Source organism: Tursiops truncatus, chromosome 6 (genome assembly GCF_011762595.2).
Source record: "Tursiops truncatus isolate mTurTru1 chromosome 6, mTurTru1.mat.Y, whole genome shotgun sequence".
Taxonomy (NCBI): domain Eukaryota; kingdom Metazoa; phylum Chordata; class Mammalia; order Artiodactyla; family Delphinidae; genus Tursiops; species Tursiops truncatus.
In genome coordinates this window covers 99647953-99654691 of record NC_047039.1, presented here as the reverse complement: position 1 = coordinate 99654691, position 6739 = coordinate 99647953, and the positions used below count along the sequence as shown (strand labels likewise).

At 38.1% G+C, this 6739-nt stretch overlaps 1 long non-coding RNA gene across 1 annotated transcript; it reads right to left on the bottom strand.

Annotated features, from left to right (window-relative positions):
• Nucleotides 1–3002: 3002 nt before the first annotated feature.
• LOC141278908 (uncharacterized) lies at nt 3003–6085 on the bottom strand. Its single transcript, XR_012332311.1, has 3 exons — nt 6037–6085; nt 3686–3767; nt 3003–3027 (listed from the first exon to the last, which is right to left on the bottom strand). It is a non-coding gene; the product is annotated as an uncharacterized lncRNA (long non-coding RNA).
• Nucleotides 6086–6739: the final 654 nt, after the last annotated feature.

Sequence of the window (6739 nt, the reverse complement as noted above, 5' to 3'; positions counted from 1 at the left end):
AGTGAATACTAACTGAGCATTTACTCTGTGCCAAGCACTGGACTAGACTATCAGAACACAGCAGTCAGTAAGTCAGAGATACCCCCTGCCCTAGGGAAGCTTACATTCTGGTGGGTAGACAGAAAAAATTACACAATGTATGCTTTAAAGGAGTAGAAAGGATCAAGAAGAGAGGAGAATGAGTAGGTAAACAGGGGAGCAAAAGCCTTGATGAGGAGGTGACAATTAAATTTAGTCGTAAGTGATGAGAAGTAGCTAGCCACATCCAACATTAGTTCGGAGAGCCAGGAGGTAGACAGGGTCTAGTTTATATAATATTTTGAGAAGTTTGATAAGGAATTTGGACTTTCTTCAGTGTTCAATGGGAAACCACTCAGCTGTTTTTTTAAATTGAAGTATAGTTGATTTACAATGTTGTGTTAGCTTCAGGTGTACAGCAAAGTGATTTAGTTATATATATATATATATATATATATATATATATATATATATATATAATATATATTATATATATGTATATTTAATGTCCCTAGAGCATTAAGTAGGAAGGAGGGAGGAAGAAGGAATCTGGGCTATCGGGTGGGATAGGAAGGGAGATGAACAATGAGGCTGGTACATGAGACAGGAGTCAAATCAAATGGAGCCTTTTAAAACATGCTACCAAGCTTGGATTTTATCCTAATGGCAATGGGAAGACATTAAAGTTTATTAAGCAGGGGAATGGCAGGATTCATCTAAACTTTTAGAGAATCACTCTAAATACTTTATGAAAAAATGAGTTAAAGTGAGCACAAGAATAAGACTGTGGGTTCCAAATATATTCAAAACGGTGCACTTTAGGAAAAACTGATCCCCTTTAAGAGAGAACGAAATACAGGATAAATCTTAGCCTAATGGGGTATTAACATAATTTTCATGGAAAGGTAGTTCTGGTATCAATATTAGGGAAAGGAGGTGAAATCACTTGGTGAAAGGCAAAACACAAGTTATGAGTGCCTATGACTAATCTCTACCATTTTACAGATTAGAATGGTCTGTTTGGACTGCCTTTACGGGATAACAGGATTGACTTTGGGAATTTACTGGGGCTCTCATCTCTCAGTGGCTTCAGTTATCCTCTCCATTATGAAAATTTTCAAAATTTCACCTTCTTTTTCAGTCTTTGAAGGGAGAGAAAGGTAATACTTCTACCACTTACATCTCCCATTACGGTTGTTTGGGGTGATTTTCTAAAAGAAGTTAAGAAGGTATAACAAATTAGCAATGTTTTTTCTAGATAAGCTGTGCCTGAAATCCCTGTCAGATGGCTGATTCTGGCTTTAATTCCTCCAATATGTCAAGATGTGTTCTGAAATATAAATATTTTAGATGAGGTTATTTGATTTCAATTTGTATGTTTCTCATGAAAATACAAAATCTCTTATTCTTCTTCCTCACCCAAAGATAATTAACTGAAGTTATTTTAACCAACTAATAAGCTCATTTCCAATAACATCAGCCCTATTTTGTGTCTCCAACAGACACACAGAATAAAAGGGAGGCCTTACAAGAACATAATGAAAAATTTAGCAACCCCTCCTCCCCAGTAAAGAGGGATGAGAATGGTGGTGAGCGGCAGGCAAGAACTGTGAATACATTTAATGGTGACATACCATTTTTAGACCCAATTATGTAAATTCATCCTGGAATATTGTGAGTGAGGGTTGGGTGATCATTTTCCCCGACTACCACCCACACACATACACACCCTGGGATTTATAGCAATTATGTCAATTGTCCTATTTATGGTACTTGACACGTTGAATGTAAGAAAGGGACAATGCATCCTATTACCTCTTATTACAATGCAGCATGGTGATGAATGGTATAATAGTGATGATAATTAAAATGTGTTGTGCATACTTAAACATGAGATTCAAGGTTTGAAGAAGTGCCTATTATCACAGCCCTTTTTCTCTATCCTGTCTTCTAAAGAAAGACTCATACCTTCCTCTACGTGTCTACAATTACTTACATGGTTCAAAAAAACACTCATATTACCTGGAGTTGATTCCCCTTTGTGCAATTCTTTCTTTCTCTTTGCTACTCTGTGTGGGACCTCTGAGTGCCCTAAAAATCTCTATCTTTAGCTCTTGCCGCTGACAGTTCTTCAAGCAGAGGTCCCTGAACTCTAGAATCTTCAAAAGTCATTAGATTTAAATTGTCATAGAAACACTGGGGAATAATGTTAAGGTTCTGAATGTCAATTTTCTTTCTTCTTATTTTAATATATCTGTTATTGTTCTGTGACCAAGGTCTCTATAATGAAAATCAGCTGCCCTGAGTTTCCGTAGAAGTCAGAATGGACTGGGTGACTTTGGTGAATCACTCAAGCTACCTGAAAACCTCCATCACCTTCTCTACAAAATAATCGGGATGATATTAACTGCCCTGGCTTATATACAAGATTGTGATAGAGGCAAAAATATTAAGAAATCAGTCTATGCAAATATATTATAAAATAAAATATTATAGATATATTATTACATAGACATTAGATGAAAGCATAAGAAAAAGATTCATGTCAGTATGGCATTTGAGAGTAAACAAAGCTTTTTAACAAAGTATTTTTTTTAATTTTCCAACAGTGTCATATATAAAATTCCATATGTTTTATAAGAGAGGAAACAAGTTTAAGTTGAGTAAGCCCAAAATCACAGTGCTATTAAACGACTAATTTGCTATTGGGATCGAGTATTTCTAAGTTTGGGCAAAGGAGGTAGCCACAGATTTCTATGTCTCTTCTGTGTAAAAGAGATTAAGAAATAGGATAACAAAGAGAGAGGAAAATAGTATCAAAAGAGGTAGCATAGTGCAATAGTTAAAAGCAAAGTCAGGCTTCTGCTCACCCTTGCTGCTGCCTAGCATTGCATCACCAATGATGGTCCAGTGCTCTCCCACTCTTCTGCATGACTTTTTCTACCTTTCCTGTCCTCCTCAAGCTCCCAACTCTCCATGTCCACGCTCAGTCTCCAGTGATTTTGCATCCTATTTCATTGAGAAAATGACAGCAGTTAGAAAAGAATTTCCATAAGCTCCCACCTCCTTGTCAACTATGTGTTCATATTCTCTGATCCCCCATTTAAATTACTATTTAAACCTTAGCATCATTTCCCCAGTGTTTCCTTCATTATCTACATTCCCCGGTCCAACGCCAATTCCTCCACTTGTCCACTACATACCATCCTCTCACCTACTCAAAGATATTGTACTAGCTCTCATTCCTTCCCTTTTTCTAATATCATTCATTCTTTTCTCTCTTAGATCATTCTTATCGCCACACAGACATGCTTAGTTAAAATAATTAAAGAAAAAAAAATCTCTTGACTCATTATGCCTTTCCTCCTTTTGCCCTATTTCTTTGCTTCCCTTTACTGCAAAATTCCCTAAAACCCTTATCTAACACCCTATCTCCAATCCCTTCCTTTCATTATCTTTTGTAGTATTCCAGTTGACTCTTACCACTAAAATTGCTCTTATCAAGGTCAGCAATGATATCCACATTGTAATTCAACAGTCAATTCTCATGGAAGAGATTCTTGTATGTTTTGCTCAATACTATATTCCAAGCTGCTAGAGTAAGCCCTAGAATATGGACAGTGCTCAGCAAACACTTAGCGAATGAATAAGCGTACATAAGGCAGACCTGGGCCTTAATCCAGATTTCCCCACCGTCTCATTGTATGCCACTGCGAGTCCCGTAATCCTCTGAGCCTCCATCTGATCATCTTTGCAATAGGAACAAAAATAATGACCTCTCAGATATATTACAAAGAGGAAATGAAATAATGTGTATATATACATGAGTGACAAACAGAAAATGCTTTGTTGTTACAGGTCTGTTTCAAATGGTGCAGTTTATATTATTTGTAGCAAGGCTGATAAATAATGAAGGAGGTTTCCGAGACTATGTCAAATGCTTTCAAAGTTTGCACTGAGGGTAAAACAACACATTACATACTAGTGGCATTGGTTTGTGGTTAGAATTTCTTGATGAGGCTGGGACCTCCCAAACATAACTGTTGAGCATACTGAGCAGGTAAGTGTCTCCAAGGTAAGACAATGGGAAGTTTGTTGCATCATTATCTTGTGTGATTGCTAATCTAGAAAAATAAAACACATTGCCCATTAAGAGTTCCTAAGGGGGGCTTCCCTGGTGGCACAGTGGTTGAGAGTCCGCCTGCCGATGCAGGGAACACAGGTTCGTGCCCCAGTCCGGGAAGATCCCACATGCCGCAGAGCGGCCGGGCCCGTGAGCCATGGCCGCTGAGCCTGCGCATCTGGAGCCTGTGCTCCGCAACGGGAGAGGCCACAACAGTGAGAAGCCCGCGTACAGCAAAAAAAAAAAAAAAAAAAAAAAAAAAAGTCTTCCTAAGGGTGCAGTGTGGAAGAGAAGTAAGTAATTCTTTCTAAATGGGTGATGACTGCTAACTGAGGTCCTGCTCATTTAACAGCCTGGAAAGGGTATTCTGTCAGCAATCCATGTCATCAGTGAATCTCAGTGAAATTCCCTGGTCTTTAATTAGTGGAACTGATGACCTTTCAGAGGTCAACTTGTGTAACCAAGGCCTTTGATTGGTGATCTTACTGTTTCTTTAAAGGTAACATAAAATATCAATGCTCAGTTTTGTTAAATACTTACTTATTTACATCTTCCTTACCAATATTTTCATGTTGATTATTTCCTAATGACACTGATGGACTGATCTGTTTATTTAAATGATGGCTGCTATCATCTTTTAGGACTATTAGTGCCCAGAAGTGAAGCTTATAGACAAATAATTAGAATATTGAATCCTGGAGGATATGGGAAGCTTGGGGACCGTCTTTTCACTTCCCATTTTTGACACTGTCAAGAATGTCAAGGCAAGGGAAAGGCAAAGACATGGGAAGTCTCTACTTCATTAAAAATGATTGATAATAAAGCAATTTTTGTTTCATCAGCTTCCTATTACATTTATTTTTCTCTTTTCCTCTTCACACAAACATGTTCACATATACACATGCATGTACACTCAAAGCATAAATGTATTCATACTAGATCCAAATTTTCTGCATGCACTTTTATCTGCTTATAAATGCAAACACACACAGAGGCACACACACACATACACACAAGTTAAAACACATCTGATATAACCATTCACCAAGATGAATATCTTTACATGCAGCAGCTAAAGCACATCCATTCTCAACTCTGCATATTTAAGGATACCCATGAAACATGCGTAAACTCACAAAAATGCACACAACTCACACATGCTGCCTACATATACTTAAACACATCTGCGCATACACAGACATACTTATATGGTGAAAAACACCAATTTAATAACTAGATCTTTCTTTTTAGTAGGATGAGTACTTTGAAATGGGCAGTTCTATTTATTCATTTTCCCTTCTGAACACATTGATGGATTTGGAATATGAAACTGCAGCATGATATATTTTTAACATCCCATTATATTTCTAGCATATTACTTTGCACAAAGTAAATAATCAATACATATTTGATGAGTGAGAGAGTGAATGGATGGGTAAATAACTGAATGAATATGAACAGGAGAGAATGAGTTACTCTGAATAATAGAGAGCAGAATTCTGCAGCACGATAGGCAATGTGGGAGAGAGGAGGTGAGGAGGGATGAGGTGAAGAAGAAAGCAAACAAGATGAACTGAGCTTCAGAGTACAGACAGAATGCAAGTGTTGGCCATATTCCCATGGAGCTATTCAAAGAATAAATCTGTTTTAATTGTGGGGCCCACAACCATTGGTCATTTCCTTTTATGTTATCATATTTAAAGATGTCACCAACACCAATCTTTTCATCTATATTGCTTTGTAGAGAGAAAAACAGAAAGGTACTTCTTGACCCCTATGATCAAATGTATCATTATCCTCTTTCTGTGTAACAAACTACCCCTTAACTTGGTGACTTGAAACAACGGTAATTTATTATTTCTCACAGTTCAAAGGGTTGGCTGGGCTGCTTTCACCTGGTTTGCTCATGAGTCATATTCCGTTGGGCTGAAAGGTCCATGATGGCCACACTTTTATGCCTGACAGTTGGTGTAAGTTCTCAGCAAGGGCTCCCTGGTTCTCTTCCTTGTGGTCTCTCATGCTCCAGTACACTAGTCTAGCTTTCTTGTATGGTGGCCTCAGAGAAATTTCTAAAAGTGAAAACACAGCAACTGAAGGTGTCTTGAGGCCTCAGCTCTAGAACCTGCACAATTACTAATCTGCCATTTTATATTAATCAAAGCAAGTCACAGGCCAAACCTGATTCAAAGGCTGGGGAAGAGGTCTCCATCATCTGATAGAGGAGCTGCAAGGAATTTTTGGCCAGCTCAAACCTACACACTAAGTTTTCCTTATAACTGTACTTTCTGCCATTGGGAATTCCTAAACCTCCTCGCATGACTTCCCATCCACCCTCAAGATATGCATGTGTTCCAAGGCCAATTGATAAAAGTGGGACACTGAGGTCCACAAAGATTGTCTCAGCCTCCTAAAAGAATATGAAAGTTTGATTCTCTTTGCCTTGATAGGGATCAGACAGCCAAGGGATCCAGGTATGCCTATTGTAGAAGAGGTTATTTGTCACCAGGACAGGTGTCCATTAGAAACTGGACCAAAGCCATGGACTCATTTTTCATAGTTCCTAAAGGAGCCCTCATGGTAATGAATTCTGGGCTCTAG